Here is a 26,277-nt window from a genome sequence, read left to right as displayed (position 1 = left end):
AGGACTGTTTTTGCACTACTGGACTTCATGACTGTGCGCACCCCCATTTCAGTTACTACAATCTTGGTTCTGGGGCACAGAGGCATCTGGCAACGGCTGGGGTTGGGGTTGGTTGCGCAGGAACACTACGAATTTGAACTGTCGTGTGGTGCGGACACAGGGGCCCGCCGTTGCTATTGTGGACATGCATCCAAGACATGTGTGAGGAAGTTTGATAGGGCTGGCCGTGAGACTCCTCCGACTGTGGCAGTTGTTGGTTGGGAGGTACCAGGGGCCAACAGGTGCAGCACAGCCAGCAGCTTTGTCTAAGGAGGGATGTTGGTTGTCCGCTGTGTTGGTACCGTCAGTCTGTGGGCAATGTGGGTTGCGATGCGGCGGATGGTTGTCCTTTTGTGCCTGTAGTGGGCAATGACTTCCTCTGGCATTGAGTCTCTGAGGCTGGTGCGTGTTAGGAATATCCACTGTCCTGTTCTGCGCTGCCTCAGTGGTAGTCCAGGGGGTGGGGTGGTCCGGGGGGCATGGGGGTGATGGCAGTGGTTGTTGTGGACCTCTAGGGTCTCTGAGCTGCATGATCAGTGTCTCCATGACATGTGTTGGTCTTCAGATGTGGCTGTGGGCTGGGCTTCCTTTCATACTGCAGGTAGTCGTCCTGCTTTACACTAGTAAAAGGCAGGTGTTAAATCCCTGCTGCTAATGTGCCTTATCGCCTGTGTTTGGATCGCAGATCTGGCTGGCCGTTGAGAATATCGCGAAGTGGTGTTTTCAAGTGTTTTTGCACGGGAACGCTTGCTCTGCATATCATTAGCGTTAGTTGTCGCTCTCATCCGTGGCGATATTTTTTGCGGAAGCTATCGCTGGAAAACTGGCGATATCGGCAGTTTGCACCAGCTTGAGAATGGGGCGATAATTCTTTTGCCAATTTTGCTGCGCTAAAGTGCAGATAACTCTGCGATAAGTCCTTGAGAATATATCCCTCTGTCTCCCGTGAACACCGCATTTGTTCATCTGCAACCTCTGGCTCCGGCCGGACACCGCAGATCCGCCCCATTCTGCACCTGCTGCCCACGGCCCAAGCTTGAGTGGGCAAACACCACGAGGGGGTCACCCTAGTGATCCCGACCCGAGATCCGGTGACCCCTGACCTGCCTCAAGCCCTCAGCCGACGCCTGCAGCTTAAATCCAGAAGGTTTCCCTAAACGTGACCAGAAGAAGATCTGACTCCGAAAGGCACCCCTGCACCCGACGCCCCACGGCCTTGTGTGCCAAAACCGACGGTGCCTAGCCAACCCCTAACTTCCCATCTTACCTCTCGAAGTGGTGGTCGCACCCAGAAGACCTTCATCCCTGAGCGTGCAGTGCCTTTGCAAACCGGAGGTTCCCCATTGAAACCAACAGGGCGTCCAACGTCGACACCGCACCCTGCACCCGGCCGCCCTAGTGCCACTGAGGGTGCACCTTTGGTGCTACTTTGTTTCCCCATTTGCCCTGAGCTAAAGTCCAGGAGCTTTGCTCCCACAACCCAGTGGCCTGCTTGCCAGCAGCCACCAACTGGAGGACCCCTATCCCCCATTGGATAACATTGGGCCTCAGCACTCTGCACCCGGGCCGCCCTAGTGCCACTGAGGGTTTAACGAGAGTGCATCCTTGACCCTGGGGGAACCCCAGAAGCTCAACTAAAAAAGACCGATTACTTACCTGGTCACTGTTAACTTCATTTCTCTCCATGGGAATCCATTGACTGTTTTTCTCTGAAAAATATTCTAAGTGTGGAGTTGATTTGTATGGAAACCTGAAAAATAACAATTGTGCAAAACTGACTTTACTTACCTTTTATCTAGGAAATGCCCCAGTGTGTTATCTAGGCATATCACACGGAGTAGAAAAAGTAATTTAAAAAGTAATCTCAAAAGTAACGTAAAAGCAAAATCGATACAAAGTACATGTATAGCATTTCACCGTATTGCACAACCAGTAATTCAAACTGTAATCATTTCAAAGTGCATTTACAATTGCATTTCAAACGGTATACTTACTGGAAAGTATTTATAAACGTACCTGTGCCAGGCTTGCTTGATTCTAGGAAAATAAAATAACTAAAAGAATATTTTTTATACAGAAACAATTGGTCTGAAGTTAAGTCTTGAGTGTGTGAATTCATTTGCTGACTGAGTGTGTACAACAAATGCTTAACACTGTCCTCTGATACTGCCTTACTGCTTGACCACACTACCACAAATGGAGCGTGAGGTGCTATCTAACTTTACCTCTGCCTATCTTTGGGGATCCACTGGACTCTGTGCACACTTTACCTCACTCTAGTATAGTATATACAGAGCCAGCTTCCTACACTTACATAGAATAGCTATTTCATATTCATAGGGTATGCTTTGGCCACAGCTCATTGCTCACCAGTGGAAGCAATTCATCAAGCTATTCATCTTGCTTCATGATTGGGCCGCCATTTATTCTGCTTGTAATTGAATTCATCTTGAGAATAGTCAACGCAGTCACCTACAAGCTGGCCACTGGCACATGAGCAAGACACCACATTCAGCAAGTGCCCACTCAAAGCATTGCTCCTAGCTACCTGTAAAAAATACCTTGAAATAGCTGCAGCAGTTAGCAGCAGGCTAAATCTGCTATTTACTGCTCCAATAGTCTACAAGACTGGCATCAAACATTGCATACAAACGTATCAATTACCTGGTGACGCCCTCTATCTGGAAGCAAAGCTGTCAAGTGGTCTCATGTTTGAGTCACTCCTGACCTTTTGTGAGCCCATGCTTACAATGTTAGGAACAAAATTACACGTATCAGAAAGCAACATGCTGCCGGTATATTACTAACAATAAGACTCTAGTTTGGATAACACCACAATTGCCCCCATTTTCTACTTTTAGACCTAGGCATCGAAAAGTAACCCGGATCTGTGTTATGCTGCAGATGCACTTCCACATGCCCCATCGCTCTTTCACAATTCCACTTACTCACAATAAGTTCATTTATTTATTGATGAGTTTGGTGTTTTGCATCGGGGTACCGTCAGAGCTCTAGCAGATTGGAAGAGAAAATTGATTGTTGGAGGTGGAAGTAATCCATTGGGCAGGGTCAGGGCCGGCTTTAGGGCGCTGCGACCGGTGCCACTGCACCGGGTGCTGACTCTTCAAGGGAGCGCCCTCCTTGGAAGTATTTCATAGCTTTAAAAGCACCTGCTGCTGCATTGCTAGCCTCCGGCAATTCTCATACAGCAATAAAATGTCAAGATAACTATGGTGATTAATGTTCTTCCTAAAGAGAGAAGGAGTTTTGTCTAGTGGAAGTTTTAACTCATTTTATGGTAGCGCAGAGGGTTTATATGCCTGCTGCCAAGAATGCGTACCATGCAGATCAGAAAGTGCATATATTTTAAATCAGCCAGTGCTTTTGTCAGAGAGATCCTATTGTTACTGGCAGTGTAGATGTTAAAATCCTAACATAGAACAGTGAGCTAATAACTGTCAAAGAGCTGCATGCAAACTGCAAGATATAGATTAGAGCATTATCATTTTTCCTCTGTCTTTCATTATTCTAGTGTTTCAAAAAGGGTTCATTTTGGTAAGAAAAAAAAATCTCTATTGAATGTAAACCCAAACCATGGGGTTATGTTTTCAATTATGAGTCTGTGCTTCTCCAGACCAAGCACTCTTAAACTAAAATGTCTGCCAGTATGGTTGACATGTGATTCCTACACCTTGTGGTCTTCTGACTTATGCAACATTTCCTATACACTGATTTACACACCTATGATTGATTGTCTCTGTGTAGTGTGTGTGTGTGATGTAAAGTGCTCTGACACCCTACACTGGTATAGGAGGTGCCAAACAACTAATTAAATACATGTTAGAGAAAGAGATTATGGAGACTTGAGGGGGCACTGTGAAAGGGTGGTAGTGAGGGAGTCTGTGGGGGGCGCCAACAAACATTGGCGCGCAGGGCGCCACCAGTGCTAAAGCCAGCCCTGGGCAGGGTGATAAACTGAATTCAATATTCATCAGAACAAGACATGTTCCTGGGCAATCTTAAATGGAGGCAGATTTGAAAAGGACAATTTTTAAGAGTTTTCTGGACTTCCTTTGGTTGGATTCGGCTCCTATGCTGAGGTCAGGATGCAGCGTTCCAGTCTTGGGCTGTGCAAGCCCAGAGAGGTTTCACTTTAGTTTACCCTCTTGAAGGGTCATTGGTTATCTGATGGCACACCCTGAGCACAAATCTCGTGTGGGGATGTAGTGGGGTGCAGTGGTTAATTTGTGAAAAAATAAGTGCCAGGCCCCCGTCAGGAGGCCACTGCATCTTTGCTCTTATCAGCAGAGTAGGTACCCCAGGGCTTTTCAGCAGTGAAGTAAAGGACACATACAATGATAACTCTCATTGTTATAATTGTATGTTTCCTTCTGCTGCAGCTTTGTGTTTGGAGCGGGGCTACTCCACTGACAGAGGAGTAGGAGAGGAGTGGTTTGAACACTCCTAAGTGCACATGACTGGCCGTCCCTCTTGGGCCGGCCAAAAAGTCATGTGCACTTCTCATCTTCTCCATGCAGGCTGTATTACAGCCTGCCTGCATGGAGAATATGCCCAGGCCCCCATTCACTGGATGAGCACTGATCCATGATGCTCAGACCAATCACAACGCTGCATTGCATCATTGTGATTGGCTATCAGGAGGCTGGGAGCTGGGTGCTTCCTGCTGCTTCCTGCATGATGCTGCGAGGCCGGTATCAGTAAGAAGAGGACGGAGGAGAGGGGACGGCCGGCCTTCACAAGTAAGTGTTTTTTTGTTTTTTTTTTACTTTGCCCCCACCTCACCAGCTGACTCCGGTAGCAGCCACTACTGCTCGTCAGCACTGCCTATGATAGAACCAGCACAACTACTAACCATGAAACCCTACACATGTGACAATTCTGATTATTCGAGCCCTCTAAAGGTGTAGGAAAGTTTGAAAGGCAGGTAATCACCATTTTAAAGTATGTTGAGTTAATAACCAACTGTTGTTGTGCTCGTGTCTATATTACACAAACAGCGCCACCATGTGGCAGATTGTTATAAGCGCCAGTGTTAACAATTAAGTGCCGGTGCTCACCGGAAACCACCGGCTCAAATTAAGCACTGGTACGGTGTCAGTTTTGTGGGTATGCAGAACCTTTACTCCAGGAATACTTTGTGGATGGAACACAGTTGAGGCACTTACCTCACTAGGAGCATTTAAGCTCCATTTAGTGCATTCAGAGACTGGATGATTACCTGCCATCTCAATATGCAACTGACGCCTGATTGGCTGTCTGCTCTGGTGGATCTGCTACAGGGGTCCACGAGGGACAATACTCCTCCGTTTTCTATTTTGTGGCGCCTTCAACAAAGAGGATCCCCCTCAATGCTTACAGATAAACTGAACAATAATTCTCCCTGGTTAGACACTGGTACCAACGGAATTATGTAATTAATCTACCCTACAAAGCTAAATATCCGTGAGAACTGCTGGGTAAATAAAGAATGATTGATCTCTTAGGGTTCCTGATGGACTCCGTAGACCAGTGGGGTTTGCGCTGGAGGGTAGCGAAGTGAATGCAGGTTTAGAACCAGTGGATTACAATAAGCCTCGCAGCCCCAGTGGTGTGGGGGGCCCCGAGCTCTAGGGGCCCTCCTCCAGCAGTGTGCACGGGCCCTTGGCCTAAAGCGCCTAACTTGGTCCGGAGCGTGGAGGGCCCCCTCTGCGAGCTTTGCAGGGGGGCCCCATCAAGTTTCGTTACGCCACTGTTTAGAACGCGGGGGCTTATTTACAAGCCCCTTGCGCCACCCGTATGTCATTTTTCCCATGTTAAAAATGGCGCAAAAGTGGCGCAAGGGGCTTGTAAATAAGCCCGCGGAGTTCTTGCTTACACACTGAAGAATAAAGACGTGTATAGCGACTCCCCGTGTGTGGCGTAGTCACCGGGGAGTGCCGGGCTGGGTAGGAGGCTACAATCCATGATCTAAGAGACCAGATAGATCCGTTTTCGGTGGAAACACATTTCAGGAGACAATGGAGCGTCGCCATTATTGAATCTAAGAGATGACCCCTCCTGACCCGGCAGCCGCGAGCCGTCACAGCCCGTCATTGGCCCAGGTCCTTTAACGCTCTGTGAAGCTCGGAATGGGCCAAAAGAACACTGAACAGCCCCGGACAGTGCGAGCTGGCCGTGGCAGCCCGAGCGGTGATGAGAAGGGAGCCCCTCCGAGCAGCGAGCCGGGGGTGTGAGCCGGGCTGTCTGGTGACGCATGCCGTCCACGGCCACAGGGCCAGCGCCGCATTATCTGCAATTAGATCCGACAGCATTAGGCAGAAAGCTGCAGCCGAGGCCGCCGCTGCCCGCCTGGCAATCAGGCTGAAAACAGAGAATATTACATTTAAAGCAGAAGCCTCAGGAAATCCAAAGTTAAATACTTAAAAGGGCCCCACTCAAGGACTTTAGGTCTCAGTTCTCTTTACAGCGCCTCGCGCGAAGCTGACCCCTTCTCTCCATCCAGCAGGAGCGCCGCAGGCGCTAGGATGCAAACAGAAGTTATTATGCCTGTTGTCGCCTCTGCGTGAACAGAGGTCTGCGGGTTCAAGTCCCACCAGGCCACTTAAGACACTATTGCAAACTACATCGCCTCGAGGCGCTTCCAGGATGAGCAAAGCGGTGCAATTATCTGTTAACGCCCAGGGCCTTGACGTCTAAGTGAGTACTGGAAATGCTATCTTAACACGATCTCTCCAACAGTTTAGGCCTGACTGGGCTCGTACAACATAAAGTACAAAACACAATACAACAGAACACATCACCACCACAATGACATGTCACATAACAGATATGCACAAACATTGTCACACATTACCACCTCGAGAAATCTGCTTTCATAATAAGGTGGAAAGGTTGTTTGCACCAAGAACTGGCTTAGTTTGCCTCTAAGCAGTGCTTTAAATGGGGGCAAAATAGTGCAGGTACTCATTTAAACGTGGCGAGCGGGCGGGGCATGGGGGCGGGGCTTAGGGCAAGCCGATACTTATTGACTTCGATACTACTTGCAGCACATACCAAAACACATGAGCAATGTCTTTCAATAAACAAAGCCGGTTTGTTTACTCATTACACAAAACGAAAGCCAAACGCGGCAATATTTCAACATTTCCTTGTTTTGAAATATGTGCAACATCATTACTGTTAATTGCTGTTGCTTGGCACAATTCTATATATTCTCGAGTGACACAGAAAGAAACAAGCAGACGCACCCACAAAGCATTCCACACATTTCCTTTAATATAACTTCCAAGAGTGTCTCTATTCTCTCCCCCTTTCTCGCGTTTTTCTCTCACACAAAAACAATCACAGGCAAGCACACAGGCAAGCACACAGGCAAGCAGACAAACATAAGCAGACAAACATAAGCAGACACTTACCAAAAGAATCAGGCGGGATTAGAGCCATTTGAACCCGGTTACTTCCCACGGCTTTCTTAATTACGCTGTCACCGGGCTGCCTCCATGTCTGTGTTTGCGACCCAGCATGATGGTGAACACCCGGACGGTATGCAAATGAGCCCACGCTGAATTGTTCAGCTGGGCTCCGCTCAGGTCTACAGAAGTGGCTCGGCTACCAAAGAAAGGCCGCCAGCACCAGCGTTTCACGAGTACCGGTACTCTCCTCGACAGTAGAGAAGTGCCGGTACTCAAAGTGATAAATATAAGAAGTGCCGGTACTCAGTACCGGTGAGTACCGGATCATTTAAAGCACTACCTCTAAGAAGATGAAAAGACACCGACCAAAAATACTTTGTGATCAGGCCCTGGTGTTCGGCCTGTTCTATGTCAATCTAATTAGTAAGAGAAGGTGTCAGGTGCGGTGATTTACCCAGAAATTGCTTGTCAACAGTGGAACCAGGCCAGAGCCGGACTGGTTATTAGCAGGCACCAGGCGTTTTCCCGGTGGGCCGAAAGGGTGGGGGTTGGTTTTTGACCCGTGGGGGTCGGGTTTGTTACTGGGAGCTGGATATGCAGCAGTGCAAAATTGGCCCCCCGGTAACAAAAGCGGCAGCAGTGCATGACACTCACCCCCACCCGGGGCCGGTCAAGCGGAGTTGCCAGGGCTGGTTTCTGTTCCCAGTCTGGCCGTGAACAAGGCACAGACTCCATTGGTTGTGACAAATGAAGTGATTGCCCCCGCACAGCTGGATCTGGAGGTCTAATGGGGATGATGGTGCATAATTGCCACAAAGATGGCTTAAAATGTCTTTACACCTATTTTGTTCATTGTAGCCAATTTTTTGAAAATAGGAAATTGGCCATATCATAGCTCCAGGTGATGTTTAGAGTCTAAGGGCAGGTTGATCAAGGCTTTGCACCGGTGCAGTGTCGCAAAAAGTGATGCAACCCTACGCAAAAGTCTTGAACTGGGTTTTACTTTGCAGCGCAAATCCTGAATTGAACTAAAATGTAGTTCTACAGTAACAAAAGTACTTTAGTAGTTTGCATTACTTTTCATCAAGGTGGCGGCCAATGGGTCGTACTTGGGTGTTCCCATGCAACCAGACATGGGTTTTAACACAAAGCCCTATGTCAAAAACAGGTAGACAGGGCTTTGTGCCATGAATGTACACCTCTTCGACGCAGATGTAACTTGTGAAAAAAGTTTTCTTTTCTCACAACCTTTCTAACTTTGTATGTGAGCTGTACTGTAGAACACACATCTTAAGTTAGAAAGGTGCTAAACTATATCTAAGCATAGTATTTGGTACTGGGAAAGTCCCCTTCAGTATAAAACCTATGCTTGACACCGCAAACACACACACATGCACTATGGTGTAAGGGTGTGTGCATGGGTGCCTGGCAGCCTAAAGGTCACCACCATAGTGTTTGAGAGAGGCAGCGTCCAGTGCCGTAGCTAGAGCTTTTGCCGCCTGGGGTGGTCCCTGAGTTTGCCACCCAGTGACAGCCAGTGCAGGTAAGAGCATAATGGGAGGGGGTGGGGGGAGTCGACAAATGACGACACGGGAAAGAGGGACAGCACAATTTCAAAAAAGGAAAACTTACCTTGCACTCGCCGCCGCCCCCGGGGCAGACAGACCCCCATTCCCACCTAGCTTCGCTACTGCCAGCGCCTTATCTTACTAGATATGGTGCTTTCCTGCTCTCTCCCTTTCAGGCATCTTTAGTTGCTGTGCTGCGCTGGGTTATGTATGCGGCACGACCTGTCATAGGAGTGGGTTCTTGGTGTCTCATTTAGCTACCAATTTTCAGCTTCATTCTATCAGTACCTCAAACGCAGTGTGTTCCGTAAAATAGCCAACAACAGTATTTTGATGCAGAACTGCTCTGGCATGATGTGCACAAGATTAGTGAACGTAATTGTAAAAAAACAAGAAATAAACTGGATAATGAACCTCCGGGGAGGACTTAGTAGAATTCAAGTTCAATTAGCATAAAACAATGAAGAATTTATAACACATCTCTCTTGCCCTGCACTGGTTCCAATAGAAGGCACGTGCTATATTGTCTGAATATACCCTAGAATTCTGACTCTTTTATGTCATTCTTAGAATATAAGATAAGACCCTCTGTCAAAATTCCAGATTCATGCTGTTTTACTATTTTGACCTGCGTATAAAATAAAAACAGATGCGAAACCTGATTCAAATAATCATCATTTTATCGCAATACTAGATACTGAATAATAATATCTTGTTTTCATTAAAAAAAATGGTATGGCTCTTCTCCGGTCTTTCTAAGCACTTTAAAGAGAAAATGTATGAACCAGTGGAAGAATGAAACTCCTACTCAGGGATAATGAACTCTTAGATCCCCGCATTTGTTAGTTGCGATCATTCTGGGGAGCAAAATTACTTGACCGCAATGTCCTTGTATAATTAAAATTGAGTTGCTGCCAAAGGCTTGTTCCCTTTTGAGTAGCCAAATTCAGGGCCGTGGTGACCACCACTGGTAATTTAATAGCTATGTGCATGGTGCACAATCCATTAAACTGGGCATCTGGAGGCTTTATGCTGCATTTGAAGAGTCTTTTGTGGATTTTGAATGCATTGATCATGATCTGCTTTGGGAAAAAGAGGTTCATCTGGGTGTAGATCACAGGATGCTCAGCCCTTCACCCCAACACCAGGGAAGAGTGGTGCTGTGGAAGGAGGAGCTCCATCCTTGTGGATTATGACTCGAAATGGAAAAATACAGAAATACATTGTCATCTGATTGAATAATATGTTCATAATTTGTGAGTATATGATGAGTTGATCTCTTGCACCAGATTAAGTATTTTTTTCAAAAATTGGGCAAATACCTACTTTTGCAATCCATCTGGTCTTGATCGATCAAACCCCTCCTGGGCTGTAATATTTATTTGATGATCAATGCTCTATCAATTATCAATAGCATATGCTAACCTTGAATGTTTGTAAATCTAATAATATAATAATATTTGCCAAAGTAAAAATGGCACTCATGGTTCATTGAAGGCTTTACATTAGAACTTGAAAGTTGGGGGTGGGCGTAACTGGTGTAATTCTCTCTAGTGTACTTACTTGCAATTACTGCAAATTACTCATAATTTAGAGAGTAATCCAGCATTTAGCGCTATTTTCTTAGTACAAAATGCATTTCCAAAATGGGCCCAAGGATGCATTTTGTGCAATGAACATAGACCTAAATGCTACAGGACACGAACGGCAGCAGCCGGCAGGTGCTCGCTATCTCTTAGTTCATTGTTCCTGTGCTCCTCCTGTAGGATTTTTGCCCCAAATTACTCTTAATTACTCAAGCTGGAGTAGTCGCATAATTTAGGTAATTTTGACTCACAAGTGTAATGAGTATTTACTGAAATTACTGCTATTACTCTTGCGTAATTAACATTTCTCCCAGGCCTAATTGAAAGCTGTGTCTGCCAAACTGGGAGGCTGCAACTGCCAGAAGGACACCACTGATAGGGGTTTGGCCTGCAGGCTGCAACTTCCAGACCAGAACACTTGCCTGCAGCCCACTTGGAGAGCCTCTGCCTCCGAAGACGAGTGCCGCAGTACAAATTTTCCTCACCAATCACCCCTGTGAACCTCACCATGAGCGGTACTGCCGATACGACCCCATAGGAGAGAAGCCACTGGCATGAGTACAGCTCGCACCCACCACAAAGCCTGAACTGCTATAATCACAACAACATGTGGGATGTCAGCATGTAACTAGCCAGCACCAAGTACAAAATGCTAAATGTTTGCAGATACGTGTACTGGGCATTCAAAGACTTTCTGACTATGGCGTACAGAGACACTGAGCTGCACATTTGACCTGTGAGAGTAATTTAGCCATCTGCACCTGCTGTGGTAAATAATTTAATTACCGGGACTTAATTTGATACAGAAACATAATAAAATAGCTCAGTAAATAAGAGGCAGAATCCGTGGTATTAGAGGTTCGGAATGGGCTTTATTCCAATGATCGATTATAATCGGTTGCTCCAAGTTCCATCACCACGGAGGTTCAGGAAGTGAAGTACATACATTATTGACAAGAAATGACTTTTATAGAACATACATTACAATGAAGCGAATGCGGTAGGCGTAACAATTGATAAGGAAGATGACGATTCACATGCGTAACCGAAAATGGGCGTAATGAGGAGTAAAAAGGAACATAATTGGTTATGATGTCATATATAGGTGGATCTATAAGATTATACTTGGCATAGATGCGTGCGCAGCAGCATGACGTGTGATTGACGTGCAACTAGGGGGTGAAGGGGACTTGACATTTAGCTCTACATGTGGAGACAAGAAGTCTGGGGGACAAGTCAACCTAATCCCAAATCATATCTAACATCCTATGTTTAAAGAACTATGTTATCCACAAAGGGAGGACTCTTGGACAAAAATCTATTCTATACTGACTGTGTGTGCGTGCACAAGCGTCTAAGTGTCTATATGAGATGCAAGGGGCAGAAACCTTCCATGGTAACAGGGCTATGAATTACTTGCATGAGGACAGAGAGGCCGGGCCCTTTGCTCGGTAGCTGAAGGAAATGTTTACCTAAACTACTAGACAGGAATGCATCGGCTGAGGAGCGAAGCAGATAACTCGAAGGTGAAATACAGTTTTTGGCAGAGAATAGGCTGATGTCAGGCTTCGTGAGCCGCGCAGAGAATGAGACAAAGTTCATGGTCACAGATGCAGGCTCAGACTGGAGCTTTCAGAGGCAGAAGGCAAGAAGAGTTTGATGACAGAATCAGGGCCTACTTGCCTGGACTGTAAAATGGCATAAGTGAACCATATAAAGCCGGTGGCCTTTCATACTTAGGAATGGAATATCCGGCCTATTCATGGCGGATCTGACAGAGGACATGTTGACGGTGGACGCACATGTGTTTGCGTCTTCATAACTGGAACTGGAGGGAACATACATGTACTTGTGATTCATACATGAAACCGTTGGGGTCCAAGATAGGGGACATAACTGATCATAAAAATCCATATTTCCACATTCCCTCCTTGTCCCCTACTTGCCCGTCAAGAGATATCAATCTTCATCAATCCATTGATCTGTTCATATAGCATCATTTGTTCTTCTTTTTTCTTCTGGGACGAACGAAATCTTGGTGGTGGAATACACGATGTGGCACACAGACCACAAATCGCTGGTCCACATTGTAGGCATAGACAGCAACTGAATAGTATGAGAAGGCCAATACCTAGGAAAGATAGGACCTTCCATCCAAAGGTAGATAATACACTCCAAAACCAACCGGACCAAGTCCAAGTGCCTGGGTTCTGGTGTATCTGGCTTACAATCTTATGAAGGCGAGTTATGGCTTTATATACAGATGGCGAATTTTCTGGTATGAAAATGCAACAGCTTGATCCGATGACCCTACAAGCTCCGCCCCTATCAGCCAGGATGACGTCAAGGACAAGACGATTTTGAAGCACAACAATCCGCATAGCAGACTGCTCTTCTGTTAAATTGCCTAAAGCGGAAATAGTTTCATTCACTACTGCTTCAAGGGTTCTAGTTAATCTACGTATCAGCTTACTATTAGTAACAGTACCTATATAGGGAAAGAGACCTTTATTGAAATCTGTGTATTTTTCCCACGCTGTTTCAGTGTAATCAACTATTGGGAGATCTCTCCTTACTCTATTATTTACTAAATGAGTGTTTCTGTGATAATCAGGAGGAGCTAGAAAAACAGGTGGCAAAAGGAATCCAATGTAGCAAGTACCATCCCAATCTAGAGGCAAACGTACATATGCCGTCTGACCACATATGAAATAGGAATGGCGGGAAGCTCTAAATGTGGACTTGCCTTGATCACTAAATTCTACTACAGTGGTGCATTTACTATGGCCCATATGTATGGAACCATTTTTCCTTACACATAGTTCACCCTTTAATGGGAATATTGACATAGCGGGCAAAATTGGAGTAGCTTCGGATTCGACATTTAGGATCATAAGATTAAGCGTAAAATTACCTAATCCATACACCTCATTTTCTAGATCAGTTCCTGTTCTCTGGGGAAGTCCCTCCTTGTTGGGGTAGCAGACCTTAAGCAAAACTAAGTTCAAATTTCCCCATACCCAGTTATCTTGATAAACTGCAGAATTCGAATCTAGAGAATTAATTAAACTAAACCATGCTCCACAGGAGCCGTTGTGTGTGAACGGGTATGGAAAGAGAGGTAAAATTCCTTTATAATTCTGATAGGGAGGGAGTCGGCCACATATCCAACAATTTGTAGCATTGCTAACCTGATGGGAATGATGTAACATACTGATAAACGTGTTATTGCGCAGCGCAAATCTATAAGACAACTCAAGTGGAGGTAATTCACTAAAAGAATGTTCAGCAGTAACATTGTAAACATGTCTAGAAATAGGATAATATATGTGCAACAATATACTTGCAGTAATTATTAAAAGACTCAAGAAAAACAAAATTAATAACGTCACGATGCAATGACTACGCAGTGATTTACAGTACGCCTGTCGTTTCAACATTTTTCGGGTGATTTCTCTATTTAGATCCAAGTGATACATGTCAGAGACAATTCAACCGCTTCACCTTGGAGAGGACTTAAACAATCAAATTGCTTGACTGGTTGGACCTAAGCTTTAGTTTATAAAATTCAGAACTACTTTTTTCAACAAAAGGAAGTTTTGAGTCAATGGGTGAAGACACACGAGGTGCGGTATTCACATCTGCTGGTAGTCCATGGAATTTCTTGATATGACTTGAATGAATCCAGCCTTTCCTGCCCTCGATCTTCACGGCTGTTCTTGTGGTGAGCAACACCAGCTGAGGTGACCTCCACCTAGGTTCCAGCTGAGTCTTTCGATCAAAGTTCCTCACGAGGACCAAGTCTCCCGGAACTACGTCATGGGGTTTCACCTCAGTGTTGTCGGGAAAAGCTGCAGCTACCTGTGAACGACAAGATTGTAGTGCAGACATCAAGGAAGCCAAGTAATCTGTCAGCATATTACAGTCAATATCAGTTATTTTGCGTGGCATAGGCGTCCCCCACATATTTGGTGGTCTGCCGAAGATCACTTCATACGGGGATAGCCCTGTTCGAGAGTGTGCTACCATTCTCGTGTAAAAGAGTGCAACTGGTAGTGCTACTACCCAGTCGACACCTTTCTCCCTGCATATTTTGGACAATCTAATTTTCAGGGTCTGATTATGTCTTTCTACGAGACCTGCTGCCTCAGGGTGTCGGACACAGTGGAATTTCCACTGATAACCTAACAAAAGTGAAACATGTTTCATTAATTCGGATGAGAACGGCTGGCCGTTATCTGAGTGAACAACACGTGGTAAACCGTATCGTGGGAAGAATTCTCGAACCAACTGTTTGGCAGTAGTCGGGGCAGTGTAATCTGAAACCGGGTATGCCTCTGTCCAACGGGAAAGAGCACAGACAACTACGAGAACATATTTGAATCCTCGACATCGTTCCATCTGGATATAATCCATCTGGAGGACTTCAAAAGGGTGATCAGGAGGATGAAATCCACCCTGTTCTACGGGAACGCTTTTTCCTGGGTTGAACTGGCAACAGATCATACAGGTACGAACCTTTTGTTTGGCTGCTGCTCGTAAATGTTTATTGAACCAAATGTGTTGAATGCTATCTAGCATAGCTTTTTCTCCTAGATGTGCTGGACTATGTATAGTGTTAATTATAACTTGGACCATTGAATCAGGAAGGAACCACACAGACTTTTCCTTCATCATCCATCCTTGATCCGTTTGGATCCCTCCTAATTCGGTCCATTTCTTTATTTCATCTGGTGTAGCATGTGTCTGGATGTCAATTACGTCAAAAGTAGGATCTTTAACTGTCATACAATGTGTCGGCGTCGGGACTATTGTCTTTGTCATGTCGGATGTTTGTGTTTGAGCAGTCTGTTTAGCTATTCTGTCGGCTAGATCATTGCCTTGAGAAATGATATCAGTGACTTTCGTATGAGCTTTACATTTCATAATTGATATTGCAGTCGGTAGATGTATCGCATCTAATAAGGCATGAATGAGGGGTCCGTGCTGAATGTGGGCACCGTGGGAAGTTAAATAACCTCTCTCTCGCCACAGCACGCCGAAGTCATGTACAACTCCGAATGCATAACGTGAATCAGTGTATATGTTGACTTTTTTATTTGTGGCTTGAATACAGGCTTGTGTCAGAGCGATGAGCTCTGCGGCTTGAGCTGACAAAGTATTTATACGATTTGTTTCAATGACTTCAGTATCTGTTGTGACTGCGTAAGCAGCCACTAACTCTCCTGTATTTGTTCTCATACATGAACCATCTACATACAATGTCAGGTCTGGATCTGACAATGGGACATCGGTTAAGTCTTGTCTGGGTTTCGTCGTTATTGTAATAACTTCAATACAGTCATGGGCTAGTGGGTCTGTTCCGATTACTGGCAAAAGTGTGGCAGGATTCAATGTGTTACAGCGTCTGATTTCTATATGTGGCTGGAACAATGTAAGTTCGTACCCTGTAAGTCGCGCTATAGTCAAGTGTTGTGTTTGCGTTCTATTTACAAGAACCTCTACTGCGTGTGGTACTTGAACTGTCAAAGGATGTCCTAACACTATGGCATCGCTTTGTCTGATTGCTAAAGCTGTCGCTGCTACTGATTTTAGGCATGCAGGCAAAGCCTGAGCTACGGGATCTAATGTACTAGAAAAATAAGCACATGGTTTGTGTGCTCCTGCTTGTTCCTGTGTGAGTACTGACAAGGCAGTACCTTCGCGTTCTGTAACAAAGAGTGTAAACTGTTTTCTGTAACATGGCGTTGCTAAAACAGGTGCTTGACATAAAGCTTTCTTTAGGCTTTCAAAAGCTTGTGTATGTTCCTGAGTCCAAGGGAGAACAGTCGATGTGGCTGCCTCCTGTGTTGTCAACTGAATGAGTGATTTTGCTAGAAATGCATACTGAGGGATCCACTGCCTACAGTATGAAGTGAGGCCTATGAAAGCTCGTACTTCCTTTTGTGTCTTGGGTATTGGCATGTTAGCTATTAACTGAATGCGGTCGGGTGTAAGCTGCCTTCCCTCCTTGGACAGCGAGTGTCCAAGATAAACAACTCGCTGGACACAGAATTGCAGCTTAGAAGGGGACACCTTGTGACCCTTGTCAGCTAGAAATTGTAAAACTGTCAGTGATGCTTTCTCACATTCGGGTTCGCTTCTAGCGGTGATCAACAGATCATCGACATATTGAAGCAAGGCAGTGTTAACTGGCATGTGGATACTGTCAAGTTCTCGTTTCAGTGCTTGGCTATAGATGCTGGGGCTTTCTGTAAATCCTTGAGGTGCGCGTGAGAATTTAAAGCTACGTCCATTTAAACTAAATCCGAACAAATATTGGCTTTCTGGATCTATTGGTACGCTGAAAAAGGCATTCTTGAGATCAATTACAGTAAAGAATGTTGCTTCGGAATCAATGGCTGTCAGTAATGACGAGATATCTGGGACCACAGGGAATTGTGGCACAATGCACTTGTTTAATTCGCGCAGATCAATAACCAATCGATATACTGGCGGGGCCTTCGGATCTGTTCGTTTAAGAATCGGAATTATCGGTGAATTACATACATTGGAGTCTGTTTCCACAACTACTCCTTGGGCAATGAGCTCGTCAATGATTTGCAGCAAAGCCACTACAGCATCTGGTGGTAACTTGTATTGTCGCATTCGTGGTAATACCACTCCTGCCTTTAGTGTGACTCGATATGGTGTAATATTCATGCAACCAACATCAGTAGGGCCTTGTGCCCATAGATGTGTAGGTAAAGTCTGCAGTCGGGGATCCATAGATACATAGTGACCTTTAAAATCACGCAAAAACAATCTTACTCCTTCCGGAGAACAACATATTATAGCTCCTAGAGCTTTCAGTGTTTTTATTCCTAACAGATTTTCTGGACATGATTTAGTAAGCAATAAATCTGTAGTTCGGGTCAAAGGTCCTATCGTAAGTGGAAGAGGTTGTGACACTTCATTAACAATAGGTTTTCCTGAAAAACCAAGGGAAATATTCTGTGAGCCTGAGAGGGGTGCCCCTGGAACTTCACTACGTTTTATGGTTGTTCGACTTGCCCCGGTATCGAGTAAAAATTTTCTGTCTTGGCCTAATAATTCACTATGTACATAAGGTCCTTCTTGGTCTACTGGGATCTCGATAAGGGGTAAGTCAACTTCCCTCTCTAGGCTGGTTCATGCGTATCGTTGATAATCAGGATAGTCGTACTGTGCGGTTTGGTACAGTTGTCGTGTCGTGGTTTGTGTGGCAGCAACAGGCAGCGCTGGTGCAGCTGGCACAAACTGTATAGACTGTGGTGGAGCTGGCATGGACTGTGCATGCTGCGGGGCTACTTGTTCATTCTGATCCTGTCTAGGTGGCCGTGGTCTTTCTTTTGTATTACCTATGGCGATATTATGTTTTAAAACTGGACAATCGTGTACGTAATGACCTGGCTTTTTACAATAATTGCATGTCCCTTTTACAGGTCCTGTTGAATCACCGGAATGTGTCATACCCTTTTTATGTCCTTCAGCTGGAACTGTCTGAGAAACTAGCATTTTCATTTTCGTGTCTTTCATGCGTCTGTGTTCATGTTCTTGTTCCTCTCTAATTCTATTGTGATGGTACTGTAACATTTGTAACATTTGTGATGGGGTGTTACCTTGCCAGGTACTCTCGAATTTTAATACTCTGTTCTTTACTTGAGGCAAGGCATTTTCCACTAATTTTGTCACAAACAGATGTGGGTATGATTCGCTACTTGCTTTTATGCCACTATTTATACCAAAACATTTTTCAAATCGGGCATAGTAATCACTAGTGTCTTCATCTTGCTTCTGTTTACAGGCTGAAATTGTACCCCAATCTTCCTTTTTCGTAGTTAATAAACGTGGCAGTACCTGTACTAGTAAACCTGGTAGTGCTTTAGTTTTATCCCCAAGCCCTACTCCTGCAGTTCGGGCCCTTTCTTCTGCTTCTAATGCTGACCATTCTATCTTTTGGTCTCCTACCTCCCACTCTTTTTCCCTGAGTTTTTCGTAAATGCCAGCAGGCATCAATACCTTTAATATTGTCATAATGTCGGGATAGGTATACTCTCCCATGAGTAACATGTCTTTAATTTCTCGGTGGAAACCCGCTGGGTCTTTGTCATGACTGGGTACCACTTTCTTCATTTCTAACAATTCTATTTTCGATATGGGCGTGTATACAAATACGCGTTTAAACTCATTGTCCTCGCCCTTTATTGGGTGTACTTCTCGTAAAGGATTCTGTCTGTCCATGTAATACGTGGTTCTTTCCTTAATGGGTAGTGAGACATGTTCTGAACATACAAAAAGAATGTACTGCTTTCTTGATTCTAGTATTTCTTTAATTAATTTAGTACCTGAACCTCTCCATCTATTCATGAGTAATTCAGTCAATATATCAGGCAAGGGACCAGGGTCCGAATGTTGACTGATATAGTATAAGAAGTTGTTGAATCATATAAATCCCAGCTAAACGCTGTTCATCTGGGGTGAGATTCAAAAACGTGCGTGCTACTGTATCATCACTGTACTTTCCGGGACTGTCAACCCAATGGACAGCTGACCTGGCTAATTCTTGTTCATCCATAGAATCGAGAAAATGATAACCCCTTCGTTCTCGGAGTAATTTGTCAGCGGCTTGGAATGAATGCTCGTTAGACCTTATATGGACTATGGGTGTTGGGAAATTCCTGTTATTATCTGGACATATCGGACGTATCGGGTCAATAAGACATCTATTACTATTACAAGATCTTCCTCTACCTACATAGGCTATGGTGTCTGACTGTCCTGTGGGCAGTCCTGATCCTTCTTCTTCGTTTTGTTTTGTTTCGTTTTGTTCGAACTGGTCTACCGCTAATCTTTCTTCGTGTAGGCGTTCTATTTCTTTACGGATCTTTCGGCACATGGCTATTATACAATTTTGCTTATCATGTCTTCCTTCTGATATATTCTGGCTCCATCTGGTAAGAATTTGCATTGCTTCCGGGTCTACCCCTGGTCGGTCTTGATTTCTGATCACACAATTTATGAGGAAACGTAACAGTTCCCCCTGTATCTCCACCTTCTGGTATTCCATAGCTCTGTTAATACATTCAGAATCTCGCCCTGTTTGAACAAAATGGTATATATTATCTAGATGCGCAGTCATTCCTGGTAACTTCCCTAAATACACCGCGGCTCGTCTGATGCGTAATGATGCCATGATCATTTCGTCCTCTTTGCCGGGCACAGGGTCATATCTACAATCTACAAGAAGTTCCTTAAGCGTACGGGCGTTTATGAGTTTGGGGGTACGTGAATGTGCTGACTCCTGAAAGGTAAGTTTATTTATTCTGGGTGGCGTAGAGAAAATGTTGGTAGCACCTCCCGTAGCCCCATCTGGGGTATCGGGCGTGAAAGGATTCGTTGAACGCGATACAGCAACTATAGGTGTGGACACAGCTATAGAAGTAGCTGTAGGAACAGATGCAGAAACAGATGTGCTTGCCGGAACTTGTGACACGATTTGTTGCTGTAGAGATACGGGTACTGGATCTTGGCGTTGAACCTCCCGGGCAGGCGGTCTATGTGGGGCGGAATTAGCATACTCGGGAGCTGCGTCATCTAAATATGAGGAAAGAAAAACATCTTCTGCGGTTCTAGGATGCCCCTTAGGATGTACCTTTATTGGGAATAATGGGGGTGGCAAGTCTTTTGGTATCTCTGGAGTAGCCTTAGGTAATCCTTCGGCCAGAAGGGGATACATACCATTCATAAGGGCATTTCTTTGTCTGTCTACTTGTTCTGATTTCACTCTTGTACCTCCTTCGATTAATAGGTTTTCTCGTACTTTATTTGAATTCTCTCTATTTCTCTCTTCCTGTCGGAGGGCTTTTTCGATACGTCTATGAGATTCTTTACGCCATAACTCAACGGCGTCTTTCTGTGACTGTCTGACTTTCCTTTTCCATAACTCTTCCTCTACTTTCATGATGCACTCTGCGTCCCAGGTTCCCGCTGTGGGCCACCTCTGACTTTCTGGTAATTCCTTGGTGTAGTCTACCCATAAATCAAGAAATAATATAGCGTCTAAGCCATGTTTATGATACATGAAGTACCCTGGAGTGTCCCTAGGAGGAATAGGAACGGCTTCTTCGAGTACCCCTTTTCTTGTTGTGATCTGTCTTAGTTTCGAAAAGAGCGGCATATTGAGAACTGATCTGATACTTGATTTTGAACAAACTTAATACAGTAAACACGATAATGAACAGTCATTCATACCACAATATGCAGAACGTACTTAAAACATTTAACATTTAACATTTACCTGAACAATCAATAATGATGACGGTCTAAGGAAAACTTAATCACTAAAACATAATACTCGACTTTAACTGAATTATTCTGAATTTATATACTTGATATACTAGATATACTGCTAAACAGTACAGATACACTGCTGAAACAGTGCAGACCGGATTTGTGTACCCAAACCCGTCTTGACCGGCACAACCTATGTGCACGTCAGAATGCCTCCCCAGTAATGGTACTCACCGGGTAGCTCGGAAACGGAAGGCCTCGGAAACTGAACTGAACTTGAACCGGACTGGACTCGACTCGACTCGTCGGAAACTGGACTCGACTCAGGACTTCGGGAACTGGTGGGCCTCTGTATACCTCGGATCTTGCTCTCTCAGCTAGGCTCTGGTCGGGATACTTCGCACTTCTCACCGCCTCGTCTGGGTGTTGATCGCAGCCTCAGTCGCCCCCGCTTGACCGGAGGGAGATACAGGAAATCCTGCTGGTACGCGTAATTGTCCGTCCAGCTGTGGCAGGAGACCGGGCCTGCAACTCACCGCCGGCGCGTGAGATGAGAAAGTGTCCCTGTTCGGGCGCCATTCATGTGGTAAATAATTTAATTACCGGGACTTAATTTGATACAGAAACATAATAAAATAGCTCAGTAAATAAGAGGCAGAATCCGTGGTATTAGAGGTTCGGAATGGGCTTTATTCCAATGATCGATTATAATCGGTTGCTCCAAGTTCCATCACCACGGAGGTTCAGGAAGTGAAGTACATACATTATTGACAAGAAATGACTTTTATAGAACATACATTACAATGAAGCGAATGCGGTAGGCGTAACAATTGATAAGGAAGATGACGATTCACATGCGTAACCGAAAATGGGCGTAATGAGGAGTAAAAAGGAACATAATTGGTTATGATGTCATATATAGGTGGATCTATAAGATTATACTTGGCATAGATGCGTGCGCAGCAGCATGACGTGTGATTGACGTGCAACTAGGGGGTGAAGGGGACTTGACATTTAGCTCTACATGTGGAGACAAGAAGTCTGGGGGGTCAAGTCAACCTAATCCCAAATCATATCTAACATCCTATGTTTAAAGAACTATGTTATCCACAAAGGGAGGACTCTTGGACAAAAATCTATTCTATACTGACTGTGTGTGCGTGCACAAGCGTCTAAGTGTCTATATGAGATGCTAGGGGCAGAAACCTTCCATGGTAACAGGGCTATGAATTACTTGCATGAGGACAGAGAGGCCGGGCCCTTTGCTCGGTAGCTGAAGGAAATGTTTACCTAAACTACTAGACAGGAATGCATCGGCTGAGGAGCGAAGCAGATAACTCGAAGGTGAAATACAGTTTTTGGCAGAGAATAGGCTGATGTCAGGCTTCGTGAGCCGCGCAGAGAATGAGACAAAGTTCATGGTCACAGATGCAGGCTCAGACTGGAGCTTTCAGAGGCAGAAGGCAAGAAGAGTTTGATGACAGAATCAGGGCCTACTTGCCTGGACTGTAAAATGGCATAAGTGAACCATATAAAGCCGGTGGCCTTTCATACTTAGGAATGGAATATCCGGCCTATTCATGGCGGATCTGACAGAGGACATGTTGACGGTGGACGCACATGTGTTTGCGTCTTCATAACTGGAACTGGAGGGAACATACATGTACATGTGATTCATACATGAAACCGTTGGGGTCCAAGATAGGGGACATAACTGATCATAAAAATCCATATTTCCACACTGCGCTTAACGTTGCCTAAGTCTGTAGTGTAGGGTACTCGATTTCTGGGATCTCGATCCTATGAGGAGGAAGTGGTATACTGGGAAGATATCAGAAAGGAGGGGCTGTGTCTCATCTCTGTGTAACACAACTTAATTTGTAACCCTATATGATATTTCCACCGAATTGTGTAGTATGTAAGGTCTGTTTTAGATGTCGGAGGACAGGTTACTCCGTCACACCGGTGACGGATATCCCGTTTGGCAAAAATAAATCCCATTATATCCAATGGGATATATATGGATTTATATTCAGGCAGGAGGATATCCGTCACCGTTGTGATGGAGTAACCCATCCACTGGGATCTAAATCAGACCCTCAGTCCTGCTGCATGATTAAAGTACGTTCTTTTTATATGAAAAGTAAGCACTCGGTTGGACAGTACATTATTGTGTGTATTGGCTGAATGTTGAGAATTAAACAATAAAAATACTTAAACAGTCTCTCAATTCATTGGCGCTGGCATATAAATTTGGCATATTGTATATTGTATAAGTCCAAATTTATGCAAGACAGTAGCGGACTAAAATTGCAAATATTGAAATTGAAAAAAACTACCATATAGGCATTCTTCACCATGTAAGCCTCCAAATAAGCATCAAGAACCGAGAGACAGCAAAAACAATACATTGCCTAGTATCGCTTCTTAAAATTCTGTACGCTGGCCTAAAATCCAAGTTACGGCAAACAGGTATAATCCACTTCCTAAATAAAATACAAGGTGTCCGGCTATTTCCACCATCTGAGGGCAGAACTGACAAAACCTGAGAGAGCCAGAGGGGTCATGTTAACATTTGGCTGGGACGGTGTAGATACGCAAAATCCCCATATGGAACTTGATATATAAGGACTGCCCAAAGGGGGGCTCAATCTCATCTAAGAACACCTCAAGAAGGTAATCAACTTTAAACTTTATGATGGAGACAGTGAGCGATTATGTTTTGCAGAAGACAACTTAATCTTCTATAGTACTTTGATTCAAATTTGGGACTACACAAAACACAAATCTCTAAAACAAAGATTGTCAATGTATCGCCAGTAGGCGTGTTTTAGGTCAGAATTTGAGACCGTGGCAACATCCGTGGGCAGGGCACAAGTCCTAAAAAAAGAAGTGGGGGGACTGACCAGGTTAGGCAGTATGCAAGTGACATCATGACACGTGTCATCAAAGCACATGACGTCACGATGCGTGACATTCCACGTGACATCGCAGGGAGTGACCTCACTAGAAGTGACATCACAAGAAGTGACATCAGATACTAAGATCTCACACATATGTATATAAGGTGCATCATGAGTACATTTAAGTGCATTATGATCTTTAACAAATGAGATTTGGAATCAGGGTTGTGCCAAAAAAGTGGCGCAATCCTGATGCAAAATCAGGGCCTCAAAGAATAAAATTTTTTAAACCCTGCCACAAAGCAATTGGCAACAAGGAAAAGCATGGTAGTAGATATGTTCTGCTTAACTGGTTGCAAAGTATGCATTTTAAAATATTTTATGGGGTTAAGGCATCTGCTGCAGAGGTGCCCAGTAAATCTCAGTGATAATGGTGAGATAACTTTGGAGATTAACGCATTTGTTTTAGAGATCTGTGTCTTGTGTAGTCCCAAATTTGAATCAAAGTACTATAGAAGATTAAGTTGTCTTCTGCAAAACATAATCACCCACTGTTCTTGGGGTAGGTGGCGTGGGCGTTTGGGGATTGTTGAATCTCCATTTTGTTGCTACCTTCTTCGGGTTTGTTATTCATTATATCGCAGCACACACGGTGTGCATCTTATACAATGTTGTGAGCATAAATGCACCACTTAATTATGCAATATGTGTATGTTATAACATGTGCCAACTGAAAATGCAATAAAATATATTTTTGAAGAAAGTTGTCTCCTGTAAAGCATGTCATGTAACATGCAGATCACAGATTTGTATTTTATGTTGATAGGTAAGTGGATTACTGCTTTGAACACAGAGATCCTTTTGTTACTTGCAGTTAATAAATTGTAATCCTTCCAGTAGACCACAGTGAGCCATGAAGGGTATTTGACTCCTGCACCTTGTAACCCCGACTGTCTCATGTAACACATCTAGCACATTGATTTACACAATTACATGATTTATTTGAAATGGATAATGTGTATGTTATGAAAGCGCTCTAACACTCTGCATTGGGATGAGTAGCGCTATAAAAGCAATAAAATAGTGCTATTTAAATTTTTATTTGTGTAAATACTGGGACAGACAAACCCATCAGACATTCTTACAGTGCATGCACATATATAAAACAAAGTAAAAAGCATTCATCTCTTAAGTACCTGTGAAGAGATAACAAGCTGTGTGCCTTTGTTTCCTCGCCAGTGCATTTCCATTTTGATGTTCCAGGATGCCCGATACTTGATCAAAAGGAGGCCTGAAGGACCCTTAACTTCTGTCTTTGTCTTCACCCAGCTGAAGGTGAAAAAAAAGCCCCCTCACTGCCTCCACACTGCTGCTGGCAATGGAAAGCAGACAACACGCAGGAGCTGCTAAATGGTCCCGGCGTCGCAAAATTACACTGGGGCAAGTTCAACATATTTCAGTGAGGCCCAACTTCTTAGCAGGTTGGACGGCGTCCACCCTGTGAAAATAGTGGGTGGAGCCCTTATACCCGCGTGAACCCCCGAACTGTACCATACCCGATCTTGCCCAGTCATTTTTTCATAGTTAGAAGCCAGAAAATCCTACAGGCCCCTGGGTGTCCAGAGAGATCTTCTAAGTCCAAGCGGAATGGCATGAGCTCTGGGGATACCCGGAGTCTCCGCCAGTGCAGTAACGGTCTTAGTCCAGCGATGCCATTAATATGTTGGAGGCCATGATCTAACCTTAAGGGGACAGGCGGGGTACTGGCTGGGAGTCTGCTTATGCTCCTCATAAGACGATTTTCAATAAGCTCTAGAGGCTAATATCTTGGAACCCCCAAATATCTCCACCGTACAAAGTATCCCCGTAGGCCTGGCATTTATACAGTTCAAGGGCAGGTGTTATCGGACCAAAGAAGAAGCCCCGTTGGGCCCTCTGGATGCCCCCACAGTGTTGCCCACCAATTCATGTACCTGCTCACTATTCCTAGTGGCCAAAATTCCCCAATTACGTGTTGCAAATGCTCCTTGTTGCATTACAATCACAGAGGCAACTGTCTGGTAATGTTCTACTCATGTTTTATTTGTTATGCTGGCATGCTTTCAGTTCATATATTTATATAATGTGTAGTGGTTGGCTCAGGCATAGTGTTTTCCTATATGGGTATTTTCATGACTTCCTTTTCACACTACAATCCGAATCACAGGCTCATTTTTCACGCTGGCCAGCAGAACAACATAAATACAGGTTCTTAGGTTCAATCAGACAGAAAGATACATTTCCCATAACCAGGGAGCTTGTTATTCCATCGTGAAGGCAAGGGACTGAGAACGAGCTGGGTTCTTGCAGAGAGAGCCTGCCCTTGCAGGCTTGAGACAGCCTGCCTACGTCAAATAGATATGCAATAGTGTACTCCTACCTCTCAGTGGCTGCCTTATTAGTGCTAGTTGTGTTAGCA

The sequence above is a fragment of the Triturus cristatus genome, chromosome 5_2 (assembly GCF_964204655.1).
Source record: "Triturus cristatus chromosome 5_2, aTriCri1.1, whole genome shotgun sequence".
Lineage (NCBI taxonomy): Eukaryota > Metazoa > Chordata > Amphibia > Caudata > Salamandridae > Triturus > Triturus cristatus.
This window is presented reverse-complemented; position numbering follows the sequence as displayed.